This window comes from Panthera tigris, chromosome B3, assembly GCF_018350195.1.
Source record: "Panthera tigris isolate Pti1 chromosome B3, P.tigris_Pti1_mat1.1, whole genome shotgun sequence".
NCBI lineage: Eukaryota > Metazoa > Chordata > Mammalia > Carnivora > Felidae > Panthera > Panthera tigris.
In genome coordinates this window covers 21,171,696-21,194,038 of record NC_056665.1, presented here as the reverse complement: position 1 = coordinate 21,194,038, position 22,343 = coordinate 21,171,696, and the positions used below count along the sequence as shown (strand labels likewise).

General features: G+C 45.6%; 1 protein-coding gene across 7 annotated transcripts in view; it reads left to right on the top strand.

The window, feature by feature from the left end:
- Positions 1-22,343, top strand: part of APBA2 (amyloid beta precursor protein binding family A member 2) — a 266,585-nt gene that overhangs the window by 16,771 nt on the left and 227,471 nt on the right. The window contains exon 1 of one of the 7 annotated variants that reach the window (XM_042988247.1): positions 4,909-5,417. The exons of the other annotated variants lie outside the window; for them this stretch is intronic. The gene's annotated coding sequence lies outside the window, so the exon portion shown is untranslated. Of the gene's footprint in view, positions 1-4,908; positions 5,418-22,343 lie in introns of those variants that run through there. 7 annotated transcript variants of the gene reach the window in all.

Sequence of the window (22,343 nt, the reverse complement as noted above, 5' to 3'; positions counted from 1 at the left end):
GTCCCTCCCCCTGCCAAAATAAATACATAAACTTAAAGAAAATAGAGGTAAACAAGCAGAAGAAACTTTGTAACACCCAGGTCTCCCTGCAAGGGGACTGTTGTTCACACTGGGTTCCTCCCGTCGAGTTGGGCACTTGCGTGGCTGCTGACTTGATTCTCCCTGTGTGTCAGGATCTCTGGCTATCGTGTTTCTTTCTACACCTGGCTGTGATAGCTGTTGCACATCATTCATTGACCCAGGCCCCCAGGCTTGGACGTCAGAGCTATTTTGAATGTTCTTCTATGAATGATGCTGTTTATAAATATTTGTGCAGTTCCTTTTTTCTTTTTTTTGCAGATAACTCTGTTTCTTTCCTGGTGATAAATTTCTAGTACAATTTCTGGACCAAATGTGAAAGCTTCAGACTGATCTCAAGAAAGGTTCTTTGCTCGCTGATGGTGTGAGAGAGAGGGGGCTGCCTTCCCTCCCTCTCTCTCCCTTCTCCTCCTTCCCTTCTCCCCCATCTCTCCTTTCCCCTCCTCCACATTGGATGGGACCCCATTGAACAGCAGTCCAGTGGATAGCACTCCAGCCACCCCCTGGTGCCTCATGGCACACTGGCTCCCTATGGCCCGTCTTCCAGGATTTCCTTGTGGTGCTTCAAGAGGAAACCAATAACTTGTGGGGGAGCCTCTGGAGAGTTGCAGAGACTTCCCAATGACACACAGGTGGCCAGTCAGCGTGGGGCTGATGACTCAGATGTGGTACCATTTCTTCCAGGGAGACATTCCTTTCCTGATTTCCCCCACCCCCCACCATGTGGGGGGCACTGGGTGTTGGCCTCGTGGGCTAGACCCAAACCCTGAGTTCACGAGCCATTATTATTTAAAAAAAAATCTTATTTTTCTGGTAATTTGGCAAGTGGAGTGATGCCAAGCCTTCTCCTCCTGAACTGCCTGAGACTGCTCAGACTGCATGTGAGTCAGGTGGCTGGTTGCCATTGTGGGACACTTGGCCTGGTGTCCTGTCCTGGAGCCATTGGCTGCCCTGAGAATCCAAGGAAAATCTGCCGAATTCTGCGGCCCCAGGAGGATCTTTGTCCTCCTTTTGCAGAAGCAATAGACTCATGGATTCTCTCTGCTGAGCTGGAAGGAAGAATTTTGAAATTTCCTCTGGTTGAAGAACCTCATATGGGACAATCTGTATCAATTCCCCAAAATTGGACTTTTAAGCACGTTATTGGAAAAATGAACTGTTTTCTATGTGTGGAAGCACATTTGGTGGGAGCCTTCTGGTAACGAATTTTAAAGTGCTTGTCTATTAGTCCCATTCTCAAATACTGGGAGTCTTGAAAACCAGAAGCTGCCCCATCAAGGCCTGCAAGGCAGTACTCCCCCACCCTGAGTAGGGGACAGCTGGGGAAACCTACCTTCCTCTGCCCCAGTTCCCCTCTCCCCAGGTCGGCAGCATTGTTTGTAACCAGGGGTAAATATTCCTTCCACCCCCTCCTAAAGATCTTGGAAGAAGTCAGAAGGGTGAGATGCAACACTGGAGTGACCCTGAACTTGTTTTGGGTACATACTGCCTGGTGATACTCAGAGATTGCGTGCAGTGGCATTAGCTAATGGTGAAAGAGCTAATAATTAAAATGAATAGATACATCTCTGTTTTCAAAACAGTGCCTTCTAACAAGTATCTTGTATCTCTAGAGGACGAAAGAGCCATTTTTCTGGCAGCAGAGTTTGAAATTGAGAAGGACCCTGGCCTTATTGACGAGGAAGATGTCTGACATACTGTAGATCTGGGATTCTTTTGGTCTTGGTTTTGCAGAAACAGGTGTATATATATGTGTATATAGGTATGTATATACTTGTATGTATATACCTATATATGTATGTATATACCTATATAGGTACATGTACCTATTGGTACATACATATAATATATATTATATAGGTATATATATATATATTTTTTTTTTACTTAATTTTATTTCTGGCTATAAAGCTAATATCCATTCATTATAAAGATTCAAACTTTATAGGGATCCATAATGTAGAAAATGAAAGCCCCGTAAAGACAACCATTGTTGAGGTTTGATACAGATTCCTCTTTTTTGTTTGTCTGTTTATAGAAATGTTTTATTTAGATTTTACACAAATACATATTTGTTTATTTTTAATATTTTTCAAAGAACTGAGATTAGATTATCAATGTGATTTGTATCTAGACTTCCCCCCACCCCCTATCAATGTGTCTTAGACGTTCCTTGTCAACTGTGCATAGTAATGTTATCCTTCCTAAAACATTGCACGATACTTGACTGTTTCCTTACTGATGGACTTTTGTGTCATTCCCATTGTCCACACATTGGTCATGCTGAAATGTGGTGTCTCACACGTATATCCTTGCACATGCCTTGGGATGTCTTTGTAGCAAAGGTTACGGGGGCAAACTTGTGGGGCCGAATGGTCTGAGCATTTCCAGCATGAATAGATCTCACCAAAGTTCTGACCATTTTAAAGTATGTTGGTTGTGTAGGACAGCTGTTTCTCCATGTCCTCCCCAACAGATGATGACGATCTTTGTAGTTTCACTCAGTTGTATTGGTATAAAGTTATCACTTATTTAAAATTATGAATTTTAACAACAAGCTTCCCTTCAGGTGCTTAATAGGAATCTAAATTGCTTCACACCCTTGCCTGTTTTTCTGTTGACCTGTTCATCTTTTCCTTGTTGATTAAAAGGCGTTCTTCGTACCTGAATAATAATTCTCCTTTGCTATATACATTGTAGATTATTTTTCCCCATTGTCTTCTATTCTTCAACTTCATTTTAAAGGCATCTTTGATGGTAGAAAAATGTGGAAGTTTTATGTTGTCAGATCTATCAAGCTAAGTTAGAGCTCCTGAATTTTGTATTTTACTTAGAGAAAGGAATTCTCTGCCCTAAGTCTATGTAAGTGTCTTCCGTATAGGTGTATTTTCTTTTAATATTGACAGTTCAGATTTTTTGACATTTACATCTTTTATTCATCTGGAATTTAGTTTTAGGTATGGTGTAAGCTGGAGATGGAGGTTTTTCACACAGTTTTCTTGCATTATTTATTAATAGCCCATCTCTGTTTTGTGATGCGTGTTTGTCATGTGTGAAGTTGTTGTTGTGTCCCGGGCTGTGGGACTGTCCTGTGTGTCTGGACTGTCCATTTAAAAAAAATTTTTTTTTAAATGTATATTTATTTTTGAAAGAGATAGAGCATGAGTGGGGGAGGGGCCGAGAGAGAGGGAGACACAGAATCTGAAACAGGCTCCAGGCTCTGAGCTGTCAGCCCAGAGCCTGACACGGGGCTTGAACTTGGGAATGGTGAGATCATGAACTAGGCTGAAGTCGGATGCTTAACCGACTGAGCTACCCAGGTGCCCCTGGTGTATTTTTCTGCCAACATCTCCTGTTTAAGTTACTGTGGCTTTTGTTATACACTCTGACCTTAAAGGGCCACTGCCTCTTCATTATTTTCCTTTTCCCGTGTTTTTCTAACCTTTCTCGTACATTTCCTTGACCAGACAAACTTTAGAATAAACTAAATTCATCCCAAAATCTGATTGGGATTTCAGTTGGGATTGCATTAGAGGTTTATTTGAGGGAGAAGAGACATCTGTATATTTTCTTATCTGGATATTTTGACTTATTCAGAAGGCCTTTTATATCTGTTGCTAGTGTTTCATTGCTTCGTTAGTGTACATTTGAAGCATTTCCTGTTGCATTTATTCATAGGCATTTTGTGGCTCCTGTTGCTGCTGTCTGTGGGGCCATCCCATCCTCCGGCCTCCTTTCCTAGCTGATTGTGGCTGGTATACAGGAAAGCTGTTGACTTCTGAAGAGCTGGCCTCTTTGCCCACCTGGCTTAAATCTCTCCTTTGGCTTACCTGGTTGGTTAGTTGTTCCTCTTGGATTTCTAATTGGGGGATCATTTGCCAATGTTGACCTTTCCTTCCTGATCTGTGCCTTTTTGTTACTGGCTCATTGTTGTAGGGAGTGTTGATTACTCTGCTCTGCGAGCACCTGGGCTCTCACGGCCCCTTCAGGATGCCTGTCTACTTCATGTCACTGGGGTTGGCCCTTTCGTGGGACCCGAGTGGGTTTACAGCCCCTCAGGCCACATGCTCGGTCCTGAAGTAGGGACAGGCTAATGGGGGATGTTGTGGGCTCCCATGCCAGCCTGGCATCTGCTCCTCCCCTGAATTGGTAAGGCCCTCCCAGTCAATAGTGGTGGCCCTGTGGGTGCACAAGTTGGGGGTGAGGTGGGGTGAAGAGTGTAGGATATAGCCCGGGTTCTTGAAGCTCCCCTTTTCAGATGGTGGGCCAGCATATGGGAGTCAGAGGCTGGGGGAGCCCAGTGAGGTGGCTCCCAGCAGGGGAGTGTGGGCCTTGGCCAAGACTGCCCAAAGAATGCCCCATCACAAGTTTGCCAAGAGTGTGTTGCTAAGGTTACAAAACTCCTACCTGGATCCTTGGGGTAGGCCCTAGAATCTGTGGTGATAGTCACTCAGGGTCACCCTTAGGAAGTGAGTCCAGGCAGCAGTGGTGGGGGGGAGGGGTCAGGGGGTTGGAGGGGGAGGAGGAGATGAGTTGAATATGGGATCCCCTTGCTCGAATCCCTTTGTTCAAACCATTAACAAAAACATTGATTCCTCTTGTTTATGCTGTAGCCTTGGCCCTGGTGCATCACATTGTCCAGTTCTTGGTGCTTCTTTCTGACAAATGGCAGAGAACTGCTCTTGCAAGTTAGGTTTCCTAATTTATTTTGCACGCCATGGAATTTTTGCATTAATTTTCACCAGTTTCATGTAGAATGTTTGTTGAGCATATTATAGCTATCAATACTTGTTAATAACATGTTTGGGATAATGGACACTATTTCCTCCTTTTATGAGGTTAACCAGCCACCTAGTGCCTTTAGGAGGTGGTGCTGATGCTTGGCACTTTGGGGTATGATGGGCACTGACTGTGCAGGTTAAGCCTCCAGAGGGGACTGAGCTGTGCCGTGGCATGACCCACGCCTTCCTTTGGTGGCAGGCCGGGGTGGGGGGGTCTGAGACTTCCCGGATGGGAGATCCAGGCCCAGGAGGGTGGAAGTCTGATGGAGAGGAGAGGCAGCCTGCCTGGAAGTGTGGCCTCGAGACCTGGTGTTTTTGTTTTTTAGCATCCCATCAGGCAGGAAGTCATTTCTCCTTCAGGCCCCTTGACACCCCATTTCCAGCCTCATTCAGGCTCATTTCCTCTGCTCACAGGAGGGTGCACAGCAGGAGGAGGCTGCATGGTTTTCCATGCTGTCTTCAGAGCTGATGGAGGCAAAACTAGGCCAGCCATGTCACAACCCACTGGAAGAGAAACTAGCAAGAAAATCCACTCTGCCTGTGGCTCAAGAAACTCTGGTGAGAGGAATGGCTGGAAGTAAGGACAGGAAGTCCCCTTTGGAGAGCAGGTAGCCCCCAGGACGTGGGATATGGAGACAGGAAGGTAGATGGCAAATCTGAGGGTCTTGGGTCAGTGGGTCTCCATTATTTGAGAAGGACGGATATGGAGACAGGAAGATAGATGGCAAATCTGAGGGTCTTGGGTCATTGGGTCTCCATTATTTGAGAAGGACTTATTTATTCCCTGGTTAGCCAGACACGGTTTCTCTTTTGTTTGAGTCCTTCCCTGCAGTTTGGGATGGGTTCTGGAATTCTAAGTGATGAAAAAGGCACAGGCAGCCTTTCATGATAGTGGGATTAGTTTTGTCAGGTGCTCCTGAACCGGAGAGGTGGTGTTAAAATCCAGTAACTCAGCTTGTGCACCATTAGTAAGGACTTACATACCTAATTATGTCCTGCTTGAAAGTTGGAAATCTGTAAGGTAACTTTTAGGAACCTTGGTCAGGGGTTGCTGTGTGTGGGGACGGGTTTAATATCTGCTCATGTGCACCTCATTTCCTGGGAACCACTGAGGAATAGCTCTTTGATATGCAGTTTTAAACCTGATCTTCCGACAGTCGGCCTCTAGAGCGGAATGTGGAAATGGGCTGTAATTACGGTGTTCCCAATCGGGTGGGTTTTATTTCAAATGAGTGGACTGTGACAGAATTTCACTGCATTCATATGCCTGCTCACAATAGCCCATTTTTCTTTCTTTTAATGGGAAATGTGTAGCCAAATCCTGCTTCACAGTTCTGTTCCCCACAGTGGCCTGGGCAGATCCCAGCTCATCTCTGAGGCCACCTGCGTGTGTGGTCACACAGGCCAGCCACGGCCAGAAGGGGAGGGGAGGGCAGCGGAAGAGGGGCCCCAGATCCAACTCAGGGACCCATGTGGCTTTTATTTCACTGTGTTTTGCCTAGAAACATTTGTATTCAGGGCAGAGTTGTGCTCCTGTCGGCCCTCAGCAGGAGCAAGGCAGAGCAGTAGTACACGGGCTTGCGTGAAGACCAGAGACAGTGGCCCGATGAGGAGGCGGGCATGCACCCAGGTGGGATGGAAGCTCAGGTCCCTAGGAGCCTGGCAGGGCCTGGCCACTCTCTGCACCAAAACTGTTTGCTGTTGTAGACATCGGTCATGCTCTAGGTCCCCCTGCCCTGTCATTCACATGACTGCCTACTACCTTTCCCTGTAGCTGTCCCTTGACATGTTCTGGAGGGAGTGAGTGTCTTTGGGCCACAAAGTCTGCCTTATCCCAGATGCCGAAGGTGTATTTTCACTTTGAACCGACCCTGACGAGGCCTGCTGAAGTGTCAGAAAGAAAATGTCATTCTTGACACATGCAGAAGGGAGCCCTTTCATTTTGAAAGTCTGTTAAAAACTCTTAGGGTTCTTAACAAAAATTAACTTTACCTTCGGTAAAAAAAAAAAAATACCTCTTATGTAGTTTGCAAATTACACCTCTGGCCTCTCTCCGGTCCCCCCTGAGCACATGATGGTGCCCCTGCGTGGCCAGATCCCCTGGATTTTACATATTTTCACTGGCCTAGTGACTTGCTGTGAACTGCTTGTACTGTAGAAAAGGCACTTCTCCCTGATTTTGAGAAGGTCCTCTGAGTTCCTCATGGGAGTAGAGTATCTTCTGTAGCCCCTGCCTCCCCTCCTGTGCTGTCTTGCTGCTGTGTGCTTCCTGCTCAGAGCCACTCCACCAAGGCTTTTATTGTTTCTTAGACTGAGGCATCCCTTTGGGTGACCTCAGACCTAGGGCTACTCTGTGGGCAGAGGAAATGCTCTGGGAGCATCACCCCTCTTCTGTCTTCCAGTATCCAGGATATTATAATTATTTATTTTTTAGTTTTCTAAATTGTGGCAAAATATATGTAACCTAATATACCATTTTAACCATTTTTAATTGTAGAGTTCATTGCCATTAAATACATCCACATTGCTGTGCACCCATCACCACCATCCACCTCTAGAATATTTTCAACCTCCCACAGTGAAACTTGGCCCCCATCAGACTCTGTTTTCTCCTCCTCCCAGTCCCTGGCAACCCCCATTCTACTTTCTGTCTCTATGAATTTGACAGCACTAGGAACCTCATAGAAATGGAATCATACAGTGTTTGTCCTTTCGGGACTGGTTTTTTCACTCTGCATAATGTCCTCAAGGTTCATCCATGCTGTAGCAAGTGTCAGGATTTCCTTCCCTTTTTTTCCCAGGTTTATCAAAATAATATTAATATATAAAAATTCTCTATATTTGGGTTGTACAGTGTGATGTGTTTTCATGAAGTGTACAACATGATGATAGTGTGTAGGTATGCACTGTGAAATGATCGCCTCAGTCAAAATAGCACTCCTATCACCTTATATAGCAGCCTTCTTAAGATCTACTTTCTTAGCAAATTTCAAGTGTTTAATACAGTGTTATTAACTGTAGTCACTATGAGGTCCCCAGAATTTATTCATCTTGTAACTAAAAGTCTGTATCGTTTGACCACCATCTTCCCATTTCCTCACCGCCCACCCCAGTAACCACCATTCTGTTCTCTGGTTCTGTTTCAACTTTTTAAGATTCTGTGTGTGAGATCACATAGTATTTGTCTTTATCTGTGTGGCTTATTTCACTTAGGATAGTGTCCTCAAGATTCGTCGAGGTTGTTGCAAATGGCAGGATTTCCTTTTTTTGTATGGCTGAATATGTGTGTGTGTGTGTGTGTGTGTGTGTATGTCTCTGTGTGTTCAGTCATCCGTTGATGGACATGTAGGTTGTTTCTATACCTTAGTTACTGTGAATAGTGCTGTAATGGACATGTGAGTGCAGATATCTCCTTGAGTTACTGATTTCATTTCCTTTGGATATTTGCCCAGAAGTGGGACTGTTGGATCATATGGTAGTCCTATTTTAAATACTTTGAGGAACTTCTATACAGTTTTCCATAGTGGTTGCACCAATTTACATCCCCACCAATAGTGCACACGAGTTCTCTTTTCTCCATACCATTGCCACCACTTACCTCTCATCTTTTTGGCACTAGCCATTCTGACAGATGCAGGGTAATATCACACTGTAGTTTTGATTTGCATTTCCCTGATGATAAATGATGTTGAGCACCTTTTCTTGTGTCTGTTGGTCATCTGTAGGTCTTCATTGGAAAAATGTCTGTTCAGGTCCTCTGCCCATTTTTAAATCAGTTTATTATTATTTTTTTTTTTTTTGCTGAGTTGTGTGAGTTCCTTATATGCTTAGGATTTCATTCCTTTTTAAGGCTGAGTGATATTCCTTTGTAAGTATACATCGCATTTTGTTTATCCATTTTTCCATCAGACATCAACGGTATCTCACATAGTAGAAAGAATGAAGCAACAAGCGAGGAGTAGGTAATTGGTCTCAGCTACTCACACCCTCTGCTGTCAAAGAGTCAGGAGGCACTGGCTTGGTTGAAGTGGTATTTGCTCACTCCTGCCCCCTAGCAGACAAACACGGTATCCCTCTAGGCATCTGAGCCTGGTTCTGAGTGCAGGCAATGCACATGTGATAGGAGTCCGTTCCTGTTCACAGTGATCAGCAGGGACATACCAAATTAATGCCAGCTCCTATCTAGGGCTTTTAAAGGTTTTGGGGTTTTTGTTTGTTTGTTTGTTTTGGTTTTTGAAAAGAGCCTGTATTCATCCTGAAGGCTGCATGATTATAAGCCATCTGAAGGATGCTTATCTGTTCCCAGAATTGGGTGGGAGCTTCTTGGAAGGATGTGTTTCTCCCAGAGCTCCCACCACAGATGGGAACTCCCATTGTGTGTTCTATAGTAGGTACTATGATCATGGTCAGTTGCACCAGAGTGTGGGAGGTCCTTCAAATGTCAGCTCTCATATAAGGATGTCAATACATCTTATCTAAAGTCAATAATATATTCAGAGTATATATTATTGTATCTATTTTATTTCATTTTTAAAAGGTATTTATTTTGTGAGAGAGATAGAGAGTGAGTAGGGGAAGGGCAGAGAGAGAGGGAGACAGAGAATCCCAAGCAGGCTCCACACTGTCAGTGCAGAGCCTGTGAGATCATGACCTGAGCTGAAATCAGGAGTTGGATGCTCGACCAGGTGAACCACCCAGGTGCCCCTTATTGTGTCTGTTTTATTTTTTTAATGTTTTTTAATTTAGTTTTTGAGAGGGAAGGGCACTGGAAGAGAGAGAGAGAGAGAGAGAGAGAAGAGAATGAGAGAGAGAGAGAGAGAGAGAGAGAGAGAGAGAATCTTAAGCAGGCTCCATGTTCAGCACAGAGCCAAATGTGGGGCTCAATCCCACAAACTGTGAGATTGTGACCTGAGCCAAAATCAAGAGTCAGATGCTCAACCTATTAAGCCACCCACGTGCCTCTTGTGTCTATTTTAAAACAGAGTTTAAAACCATTATCTGGAGGGGTGGAAACAGCTACCAGGAGAATTAGAATCAGAAATGATGAAAAAGATTGGCCATGGAGTGGGGAAGTCTGGGTCAGGGAATGTGGCTTTTCTTTATAAGCCCTTTCCTCATTTGATTATTTAGTCTGAGTGAAAGAATCATGTCATTTCTTTAGAGCCTTGCAGCAGCCTGCGACTGACCGATCTGCCTGCTTACCTGGTAAGGCTGAGACAGAGGTGTCTGTCTGCAGGTGGGTAGGGTGGGGACGGCGGCCACAGCATAACGTGCCCAACAGCAGAAGGCAGGAAATGAGAAGTGCTCAGTGATTGGTGGGGTAATAGTATCTGGCACAGTAATTCCTGATGAAATTAATGGTGAGCAATAAATTAACGTCCTGCCCTAGGTGGATGTTACTTGCATCTTGACAGCAACCTTTATTGTCCTGTGTCAGAGGAACGAGGATTGGAACATTTCTAGTCCATGAAGGGGGTTGGTGAAGGAGTTTTCAATCTGTGGCACCTAGACTGTGCTTAAAGCCTCCATGTCATGCCCAACAGGGTTAGTTGGGAAAGAAAGTTTCTACTGTCTTCTTTTTTTAGTAGACTATTTTTAGAGAAGTTGTAAGTTCACAGCAAAATTGAGGGCAAAGTAAAGAGATTTCCCATATCCCTTCTGTCCCCACATATGCACAGCCTCCCCATTATCAACATCCCCACCAAAGTGGTACATTAGTTATAATTGGTGAACCTACACTGTCACATCATTATCACCCACAGCCCATAGATCACATTAGGAGTCACTTGGTTGTATATTCTGTGGGTTTGGATAAATGTATAATGATGTGTGTCCGCCATTAGAGTATCGTACAGCCCAACAGACTTAGTTTCATCACCCTAAAAGTCTCCTGTGTTCTTATTCATTCATCCTCATACCCCAGAGACTCGTGGCGACCCCTGATCTTTCTACTGTCTCTATAGTTTTGCCTTTTACGCAATGTCATGTAATTGGAATCATCCAGTAAGTAGCCTTTTCAGCTTGGCTTCTTTCACTTAGTAGTATGCATTTAAAGTTCCTCCATGTCTGTGCATGGCTTGATCACTCATTTCTTTTTAGTGCTGAATAATATTCCATAGCCTAGGTGTACCACAGTTTCTCTGTTCATGTACCAAAGGACATCATGTTGCTTCCAAATTTAGCAGTTATGAAGAAAACTTCTATAAATATTCATGTGCAGGTTTTTGTGTGGTCATGCATTTTCAACTCTTTTGGGTTAAAATACCAAAGATTGCAATTGCTGGACCATATGGTAAGAGTAGTATGCTTATTTTTGTTAAGAAACTGTCACACACACAAAAAAAGAAACTGTCAAACTGTCTTCCAAATTGGCTGTCCCATTCTGCGGTCCCATTTTGTGGTCCCACCGGCAATGAATGAGAGTTCCATTCTTGCCAGCATTTGGTGTTGTCAGTGTTCCACATTTTGGCTATTCTAATAGTTGTATAGTGGTGTCTCACTGTTTTTTTGTTTCTTGTTTTTAATGTTGATTTATTTTTGAGAGAGAAAGAGAGACAGAGCATGAGCGGGAGAGGAGCAGAGAGAGAGGGAGACACAGAATCCAAAGCAGCTGTGCTGACAGCTTAGAGCCCAACACGGGACTCGAACTCATGAGCTGTGAGATGATGACCTGAGCCAAAGTCAGACGCCTAACCGACTGAGCCCCCCAGGTGCCCCTCGCTGTTGTTTTAATATATTTCTCTGATGACATACGATGTGGAGGATTTTTTAATATGCATATTGATCATCTTTATATCTCCTTTGGTGAGGTGTCTGTTCACACGTTTGGCCCATTTTATAGTTGGAGTGTTTGTTTTCTTATTGTTTAATTTTAAGTGTTCTTTTATATTTTGGATAACAGGCTTTTATCAGATATGTCTTTTGTAAATCTTTTTTCTCAGTCTTTGGCTGGTCTTTCATTCTTTTGACAGTGTCTTTCACAGAGCAGAAACTTTCAATTTGAATGGACTTCAGCTTATTAATTCTTTCTTTTATGGTTTTTGCCTTTGGTGTTGTGTATAAAAGAAGTCATTGCCAAATACAAGGTCATCTAGATCTAGATTTTCTCCTATGTTCTCTTCTTAGAGTCTTGTAGTTTTGTGTTTGTCATTTAGGGCTGTGACCCATTTTGAATTAATTTTTATGAAATATCTGAAGTTTGTGTTTGGATTCATATTTTTGCAAGTGGATGTCCAGTTCTAGTGCCATTTGTAGAAATGACTCTATTGTATTTGCCTTTGACTTTTTTGTCGAAAATCAATTGATAATTATTATGTAGACCTACTTCTGGTCTTTCTAGTCTATTCTATTGATCTTTTTGTCTATTCTTTTCACCAATACTATACTGCCTTGATTACTGTAGCTTTATAGTAAGTCATGAAGTCTGGGAATATCAGCCCTCCAACTTTGTTCTTTTTAATAATGTGTGTGCCCACCATTTTCTCTTAGAACACTTGTCCCATTGCACTGCAGTGATTTGCTTTTATAGATGTCAAAACCATGGCTGGTTTCAAGAACATCAAAACCATGACTGGTTTCAAAAACATCATCTTTGGAAATCCTACATAGCAATGAACCGGTTTTTATCTTTTCATTTTTGTTATGTAGCTGTATCTATTTGAAATTTTAGTTTTGTATCAGTTCTGTTTAGTAGTGTATCTGGTTTAGAGATAGTTTGCATTCTGTTCCCTGGGCTTGATATGAAATTATTTAAAAATTAGGATATTTCGAGTTTCTAGGATCATAAAGTCGTGATTTTTGGGGCATGTCCCAATTTCTTAAATGTGATTCTTTTCCAAAAACAAGGGTCACTATATGAATAACTTACATTTTCTGGTTTTCCAATAAGAACAATGCTTCTGGTTATAAATGTTAAATTTCTTCTAGGCTTTGCAGTAAGAAACGTTGATTAATTGTGTTAAAAGAAAAAACAACCATAGGAAGATGTGATTTTGATTTCGACTTCATATAAATACCTTCTGGAACAGAAGGTTCTCTGTTCATGGGTTCTGCATTTTTGATTTGGAAACTATGGTGCGCTGAGGTCTGGTTACGAGGGAAGAGCCTGTGAGTGAATGGTTTGAGTTCTGCTGGCTGCTTTCCTGCTCTTTATCTAGGGAGACTGGATCCCAGAGAAGGACAATAGCAATTAGGCCTTGTCGGGAAAAAAGAACACAGCCACCAGCGCTGGACCATTTTGCTTCCCCTGAACAAATAAGATAGTGTTATGCTGGCGTTTGGGGCTTGCACAGGACTGTGTGGCTGCGGCTTGTCTGCTGGCCTGCTTGGTGGAGATAAGATGCCCGGACCTATGCTGGGGTCAGGGAGGGGGTTTCATTCAGTGCACTTCCCTGCATTTCATTTACAGTTTTGGGGCTGATGATATTCACTCGTTCTGTCAGGGGCTGTGTATGGGTTCTCTCTCTTCAATTTAGTAGAGCTTTTAAATCAAAATACATTGTGCTTAAGCTATCCAGAAACGTTTCACATTAAAAAACAAACAAAAGGTAGCTGTCGTGGTGACCCCCTCACCCACCCCCACACCGTAGCCCTGTGGACAGTCCCCTGGACTGTTCCCAGCTGAAAGTGTTTCTGATTCTCCTCAGAAAGGGAGCTGTAACAATGCAGATTATAGATGCATGTTAGCTTTAGTGATGGCAGGATGGAAATAGATGCTTCCTTGTTATTGCCATTCCAAGTACAATAATGAAGCTGCATATTTGCAGCTAGCGCTGAAGCCAGACGTCACTAGAGTAATTTGGATTAGTAGGAAGTTGGAACATATTGTTTTAAAAGAGATTTCAAGAGCGTCATCTTTGGAAATCCTATATAGCTATGAAGTGATTTTTTTTTCTTTTTTCAATCCTACTTACATAGCTGTATCTGTTGGAATTTGTCATTCCATATCCGTTCTAATAGTGTATTTGCTGAAGCTATTTTGAATTCTGTTAAATGGGCTTGTTATTAAATTATGTTAAATACTTTTTTTGCCACTCGGAAGACATGGGGGTATTTCTAGCATTCGTATTTGGGTCATGGAGATGCCACTTTGCATCATTTTGTCACATGTAAGAGCCAGGCTATTTCAATGAAAGGCCAGAAGAGAGACTTTTTATTTCTGAGGATATACTATGGACTAGGAAGCATGGGTTATTCAAAGATTTGTCCTCTTATGCTTTGAAATCTGAAATGGAGAAACTGGGGCCTCAGTGACATGGAGATTTAGAATCTGTGATTAGGCTTTTGCCTTCATTCAGGACTGGCTTTTTTTCTTTTTTTTTTTTCTTTTTTTTTTCCGGGAACCACATGGAGCTCTAGACAGGCTGTTAAGATGATGCATACCCCGAATGCAAAGCCACGAATTCCAGGCTGCTGGTCACTTAACTGGGCAGGAGCGGAGTGAGGAGGCTGGATGGCTGGTTGGTGGGAGGCTAAAACTCGGCACCCTCCCGGGGCTGTCCCTCTTTACTCTTCAGATTCTCTGGAAACAAAAGAAGAGCTGGCCTCATTTCTTCTAGGCACTCTTATGCAGTTATCGGGAAATCCTTTCAAGCTGCAAGGATGTCAGAGGGCAGGCCCCTGGCCCTAATGCTTCCTGATTTTTATCCTTTGTTCCCTGGGCCTTTTACTTGAAGATATCTTGTGTGTGTATTTACTTTAAAAATACACCTTTAAAAACTTGCAAGGAAAAGATTTCAAAGACACATCACATCCATCCATTTATCCACTCATTCATCATTCGGCAAATACTTATTGAACATCTATTGCCAAGCACCGCGGTGGGCCAGCCGAGGGCTTCCTTGTTGCATGGAGCCTTGCATTCTAATATTTCCCACATCAGCACTGTCTGGGGCAAGGACTTTTGAGTTTTTTCACATATAAAGCAGAACACCTCCGCACCACAGTGTGCGTGTGTTAACATACAAGGCCTGAGTGCAAGAACTTCTGGACAGTTGGAGGCGGGCTTGGGGCAGCCTGCTCAGTGACTGGCTTTAAAACAGGTGGGTCCACCCCTCCTAATACTGCCATCCCTGCCATTTGTGTGTGACACCAACACCTTCACATCTGTTAGTTGCTTTGTCTTCACAGTAGCCCACGGGGTTGACAGGAGAGCGGCTTGAGGCTGGGGTCTCAGCAGTGGCCCTTGCCCAGTGCGCGCTGGGTCAGGTGATGGAGTTACAGAAGCAGATGGGAGAGGGCATCTCCCACCACGTGTGGCTCGTGGTCTTTACAACTTTAGCAGTTATCAAAACTTTGGAAGAAGTTCCATTAGTTGTGGCATAAAATCACTTTGTCTTGGATAACTATGCTAGCCACGTGGTATTCCTTTCTCTTTGTGGAAGTCCTTGAGGAGAGAAACTTTATTTATTTATTTCTAAAGTTTGTTTATTTATTTTGAGAGAGAGAGACAGAGGGAGAGAGAGAGAGATAGAGAGCAAGAGCAGGGGGGAGGGGCAGAGAGAGAGAAGCCCAAGCAGGCTCCATTCTGTCCGAGTGGAGCCCGATGCAGGGCTCCATCCCATGAACCGTGAGATCATGACCTGAACCAAAATCCAGAGTCAGATGCTTCACTGACTGAGCCACCCAGGTGCCCTGAGGAGAGAAACTTTAGAAGAAACTTGGTTTTTAGAAAATATTCTAGGTTTCCATTGTGTCTGGTCTGAGAATTACTTCTTGGCTTTTTAATGATGTGAGCGTACCTCCTAACAGCGGGGTTGGAAGAGAGTCTCCTTGCTGCCCTTCTGGGTATCAGTGCCTGGGATGGTGCAGATGAGACGGGGTGAATCTGGTAGTCTGCCCACAGCATCCAGGGTCTCCGCACCCTGGGAAATTGGCTCTCTTCCACGCATGGTCTATATGAGAATTTAATTAAAAAAAATTTTTTTTTAACGTTTATTTATTTTTGAGACAGAGAGAGACAGAGCATGAATGGGGGAGGGTCAGAGAGAGAGGGAGACACAGAATCTGAAACAGGCTCCAGGCTCTGAGTGGTCAGCACAGAGCCTGACGCGGGGCTCGAACTCATGGACCGTGAGATCATGACCTGAGCTGAAGTCGGACGCTCAACCGACTGAGCCACCCAGGCGCCCCGAGAATTTAATTTTTATTAGGTGGCTTTAAAAGGGAAGATCTGTACACAGGAAGATGCGTATGTTTGCTTCTGAGCCTAGGAAGGATTCGACATTGCAGCAGAAGTTTGAAGCAGGTTGGGGTTTTGGGGCCATCTTGCAGCAAAGTCTCTTTTTTGGATGCTTTTGTTGTGCCGTGGACGCCCGCGAGGCCCGCGCTGCACCGTGGGAGCAGATATGCTGCCCAGATTTCAGAAGGGTGGCTGTTTTGACAAGCTGCTCGTGTTCCCCGGGGCACTTTCAGGGACTCTGCGTGTCTGCCACCTGCTCCTCCTCGTGGCGCAGTCCCCCTCACGGGGCTCTCCCTTTGAGCTTATTCCCGACCTCCCCCTCCCTAGAGAAGGTTAAAGAAAACAAGCATCCAGAGCACTTGGGGTCTGCCCTTCGTGAGTGCTGTTTTGAGAGAAGGAGATGCTTCTCATTCTCTCCACCTAGAGGCTCAGCACCACAGTCTGATGCCTGAGCTGTTGGGGTTGTCACGGTGTGGGGTAGGGGAGGGGCTGCCGCTCTGCACCCCCTGGCCCTGAACCCTGCCCAGGCACAGCAGGTCACTGTGGTGTGTCCCAGGCTGCCGGCCTGCCTGTCTTCCCCAGTCCTCCACACACAGCAGCCGCACCACCCAGCACATATGTATAAGCCCACACCATCCGTGCACACCACAGACACCACACATACACATTGCACACACACCCGGCACACACAACATACACATTCCTACACACACACACACACACACACCACCCATGCTCGTGCACACTCCCATGTCCACCCCCTCATACGCACACGCACCACCCACCACACACATCCACACACCCCTGACACACTTGTGCCTAAACCGCTCAGTGAATGGAACTGAATTCCTTACCTTCCCCTGCCCAGATTAATACTCCAGCATCACCCACTGTTCTGGCCTAGAACATCTTAGTCCCCAAGGTCCCCCAGCCCTTGTTTTATTTCTCTCTTGGGCCACGGCCTCCTCGTGTGTTTTTGTCATCTCTGGGCTCACCCTGTGATGTGTGTGGATGTTCTGATCAATTGGGAGGGTTGCATCTCTGTGCCAGGGGTTGCCTTCCTGAAGAGACTCCGACTCCCCCCCACCCTTTCCTGATGTTCAGGAGCAGTGGCTCCTGCGTGGGAAGCTCCACTTGCTCTCTTCCCGTTGATCCTTCCCCTTCCCCTTGGTCATTTTTCTTACTGCAGACAGCTCCCCGACTATAATATGAAATCCTGGAAGGCGTGGGCTGTGGGTGTCATTACAGTGCTGGGGAATAATAAATGTGTTTGGGCAAAAGACCCAACAAGTACACACATATTTAATAAATTAAAAGTGAACACCCCCTTAGCCTCCCTCCCGTACTTCTACTCCCTTCCCCAGAGGAAACTGCTGACAAGCGTTCTGCCCTTTCTGGCCTGTTCTGGATGCCTTTGCACCCATACATGAACTTGCAGATACGTATACATTTTCTAGCTGGTTTGATGGATCTCTAACTGGGATCTGTACACAGACGCTCAGCCTCCAGCTATCTTTCCGCTTTTCACTCAACAGTAGGCCTTAAGATTTCTCCCTGTCAGTACGTACTGGTCTGTACTCTTGTAGAAAAAATGCCTCAGAGTATTCCAGTGTGTGGACTCTGCCATAATTTATTTAACTGCTCTCCTATTTATGGGCACTTAGGTTGTTTCCTAAGTTTTTTAAAAAGATGGCTGCAGTGAAAAACCCTCATACAGACATCATTTCAGATCTGTGTGAGTCCTCCTGGAAATGGCGTTGTTGCATGAAAGGATGTGCATATTTAAGTTTCTGAAAAGAGAGTGCTGAAATGCTTTTCTGAAAGGCTTCATTGGGACTCCTAAAGAAATAATTTTTTTTTTAAAAAAGAGAAAGCCCGCAAAAAAGGTCATTCACCACCAACAGCCAAATACAGAGAGAATACTCCCTCAGGCCATGAACTCGGAAATGCAGCAGCTTGGGAGAGGCCAAGGACGCAGGCTAAGGTTTTGCGTGTTTTCTAAGGTTCCTTTGCTGTCTCCACACTTGCTGCCCACCACCCCTCCCCCAACCCTACAAAAACCAGTCTGGGGGTGGGGAAGAAGGTGAATAACTGAAACCCTGAGAACTTACTAACATTCCTCAATTTGAGGAGCAGGAGGCTGTGGTGGCTGGCTTTGGGGAGGATGTTCCTGGAGCCTAATGGCTCTCAGCAGTCAGGGGAAACCTGGCCTCCTGTAGGGCTGCTTCCTAGGGTCTGTTTGCATTGCATTCTGGGAGAATCCCTAAACCTCATCTTCCAGTTTACCCATTAGCTCCTCAGTGGTATCTATTCTTACATTTAGCTCTCAATCAGCCATTATATTTAAAAAAGTTAGCAGGATTAATGCTTTTCAGCAGTTTTAGGCTTTACAGAAAAACTGAGCAGAAAGTTCAGAGTTTCCTTTTGCCTCCTCACTCTCAAATGCCTGCTTTCCCCTATTATTCACATACAGTCTTAATATGGCATATTAGTTAACAATCGATGAGCCAATACTGATATATTATTGTTACTATAAATTAGGGGAAGTCTCACTCTTTGTGTTGTGCATTCATGGGTTTTGACAAATGTTTTGACTCAACTAGTTGTGTACTTGTTTTGGGACTAGCCTTTTGTGATAGCCTTTTTTTTTCTTTTTTAAGTTTATTTATTTTGAGGAAGAGACTGAGAGAATGTGTATGAGTTGGGGGAAGGGCAGAGAGAGAATCTTAAGCAGGTTCTGTGTTGTCAGCATGGAGCCTGAAGTGGGGCTTGAACTCATGAACTGTCAGTTCATGACCTGAGCTGAAATCAAGAGTCAGAAGCTTACCCGACCGAGCCACCCAGGCGCCCCTTGTGATAACCCATTGAGTATTTGCTTTCTGTGGCATGGGGGAGGGCCGGGGTGCTGCGGTGCTGGCTTGTGTCTGAGGAGTGGTGCTCCTGTGGTGGCCTGGTCCCCCGACTCCTCAGTTCTTATCCCATGTCCACTTGCGTCCACCTGTCCCAGCACAGCTGCCCACCGCTTATGGGCCATTGTGGGGCAAAGAGGGGCTGGCGAGTTGGCTGCCCTAATTGGTCCCCAGCTACTCAGCCTAAATAACAATAATAATAATCACTGGGAGCCTCTGTGAGATTCTGAACTGGCAGCAAGGTGAGGCAAGGTGGCCTTGCAAGGAAGCACTCCTCCCTCCCCTCCCCCCACCCCCAATGCTCCTCTTCATCAGTTTTTGTTCCTTATTCCCTCTTGGATTCTGTGTTGTTTGTCTTGTAATGTTCTGGCAAGATATAGGATTTTAAAGGAATATCGGGGTGGGGATGGGTGTGCGTGGGGGGTGGGGATGCGGGGCCTGTGCAGGAGCCAGGCTTTGGAGGCAGGAATCAGGGTGGCCGCTGCCCGGACTTGTTGTCCCTATAGTGGGTGGAGAGTGGGCAGCAGTGTGGTGTACTGTGGGGGCTGATGCCATGGCACAGCCAGGAGACACATGGGCCACTGTTCTGCTGCTGTGGCCTCACGTGTGCTCAGGGAAGTCCGTGTTCCTGTCCCCGCTGGCTCATGGGGAGGATGTGAATATAGAGGAAGGTGGGATGGGATTTGAGGTCTCTTCCATATGAGAACCGATACCTTTCTTTGTTAGAACAGGAAATAGCCTGGATGTGGGTGTCTCAATTGGAACAGGCTGTTTTCGCACAGTCCTGCAGGGGAGGTTTCCCTAACGGCATCCTTCCAACTGTGACCATTCATAAGGCAGAGCCTGTGTCCCCCTCTGTGTGCTTGGTGGGGATGTGGCCCTCCTCCCCAGCAGGCCTGGCTCTATAGGCCTCACAAGCCCTTGTAGCTGGAGGCTTGAGTGGGGAAGGCAGTTTCCCCTCAAGTCACAGATGGGAGCTGTGTTTCCAGGTCCTACCTCTGGGGCCTTTGCTCACCCCCAGCCTGTGCCTGGCACATAGGAAGTATTGATGAGTGAGCTGGTCCCAGACATGGTGTGGGGCTGGTAGGCAAGTATAGCTGAAGTCCTCAGACCTTGGTTGAAGTGGCCACTCTGCCCACCTGGCCATGGGTCTCCCTGAGCATCAGTCTGTGTGTGTCCTGGGGACAGTCCTGTCATTGAATCAACATCCAAGGGGCTGCCATTGAGCACTTCTGTAGGTGCTGTAGGTAGGGGAGTATTTCATAGACCACAGCAGGTGGGAATTGAGGGGCGTCCACCCCAACAGATGAGGTGGATCAGGATGGGTGCAGGACAGGACAAGGGATGCAGCCTCGGGGTGAGTGGGACACCATGGAGGTCAGGCCAGATGTGTCTGAGGAACAGCAGAGAGCCTGTGAGGCAGGGGCAGAGCAAGTGACTGGGTGGAAAGCCAGAGGGTGTGGATGCGGGAGAGGAAGTTTTCTCCACCATCATGAGAGCTTTTACTCTGAGTGGCAGTGGGCTGTTGGAGGAAGAAAGAGGTTGAGAAGAGGAACATGTGATCTGACTTATGATTTAAAAAGCTTTATAACAGCTTTATTGAGATATAATTCCCATACTGTAAAATTCACTCCTTTAAAGTATACAGTGCAGAGTTTTTTAATATGCTCACAGCGTTATGCAACCACCACCACCCTGTAATCCTGGAACATTCCCATCACCCATACCCTTCAGCAGGCACCCCCCCCCCCCATTTCCTCTTCCCTATTACAATGCCTTTGATTTCTTTTTGTTTTAATTTTTATTTAAAAACTTTTTTTAATGTTTATTTTTGAGAGAGACAGAGACAGAGTGTGAGTGGCGGAAGGGCAAAGAGAGAGGGAGACATAGAATCTGAAGCAGGCTCCAGGCTCTGAGCTGTCAACACAGAGCCCGATGAGGGGCTCAAACTCACAAACTGTGAGATCGTGACCTGAGCCAAAATTGGACGCTTAACTGACTGAGCTACCCAGGCATCCCTCTACCCCCCCTTTTTCTGATTTCTTTAAGTGAACATTTTATTGAGGTGTACCTACCATAAGGGCATGCACACACATCCTGGATTGAATGTTTGTGTCCCCCCAAATTCATTATGGAAATAAATACCCAGTCCCCATATCAGGAGGGAGGCCTTTGTGGGTGATTCGGTCACGAGGGCGGGGTCCTCATGATGGGATTGGTGCCCTTATAAGAAGAGGCCAGACAGCTCTGTGAGGATATCCACTATGTGACGACATAGCAAAAAGTTGGTGCCCTACAGCCCAGAAGGGGACTCTCACTAGAACCTGACCGTGCTGGCACCTTGATCTCAGGCTTCCAGCCTCCAAAACTGTGAGAAATAAATTTGTGTGGCTAAGCCACCCAGTCCGTAGTACTTTGTTTTAGTAGCCCAAGCTTAACTGAGACACTATGTAGTTCCTCTGTGTTATGTTTCAGGACCGCTCTGGCCGCTAAGGTAGGGTGCTATATAGAGTGAGGGTTGCAGCAGGCAGCCCTGTTAGGAGGCACAAGATCATGGAGGCCATGGCTGGGGAGGATGGTGGGGAGGACCAGAGGAGGTAGAGCTCTGGAGGCACCTGAAGCTCAAGCCAGTACTGGGCACTGGTGAGAGAGGAGTCAAGGGTGTCCCCAACTGGGCAATGAGTTGTAATCACCTGGGAGTGGGGGAGGCTGTGGGTGGAGCTGGATCTTTTGCAGGGAAAGTTTGGCCCACCTTGGACATGCTGAGGTCAAGATGCCTGATAGACACGCATTGGAGGTCCTGAGAGGTGGATGGCGGGTGTGGACTTCCAGACAACTCAGCTGGAGTTACACACGAGGGAGTGCTCAGCTTAGATGGGTCTCAGTCCATGGTCCTGTACTTGGTGTCTGCACATCCATCAAAGGACAGCCCACCCAGCCACAGCTGTAGACTATTGAAGTCATGGCAGGCCTGGGGTGCAGATCAGGGGCATCAGCTTCCTGTGGCAGGTGTGGTGACCCAACCAGAAGTCGAGGGAGCTGTTTGGGGGCTTAGCACCTATTTTTAGTTTTTACTTATCTGGGGATCCAGTCAGGTGCCAGATTCCCCTCAAATTTCCTCCCAATTCAGATCCATCAAATTAAGAATACCTCATATAGTAGGCAAAAAATTTAGTCCATTTGGAGAATTTTTACACAATTAGTGGGATTTCCATCACCTTACTTACTCTGTTTGATCATATTGAGATTTTTGTGACAGTCAAAGAGAAGTGTCCTTTTGGCATAGAACAAAATGATAACACTCTCAAAAGTTGGCAAAGTACAACAGTATACCTACAAGTGCTTCAGTGCGGCCACATCATCATATCTTGCATTGGATGCTACGTGTCTGATGCC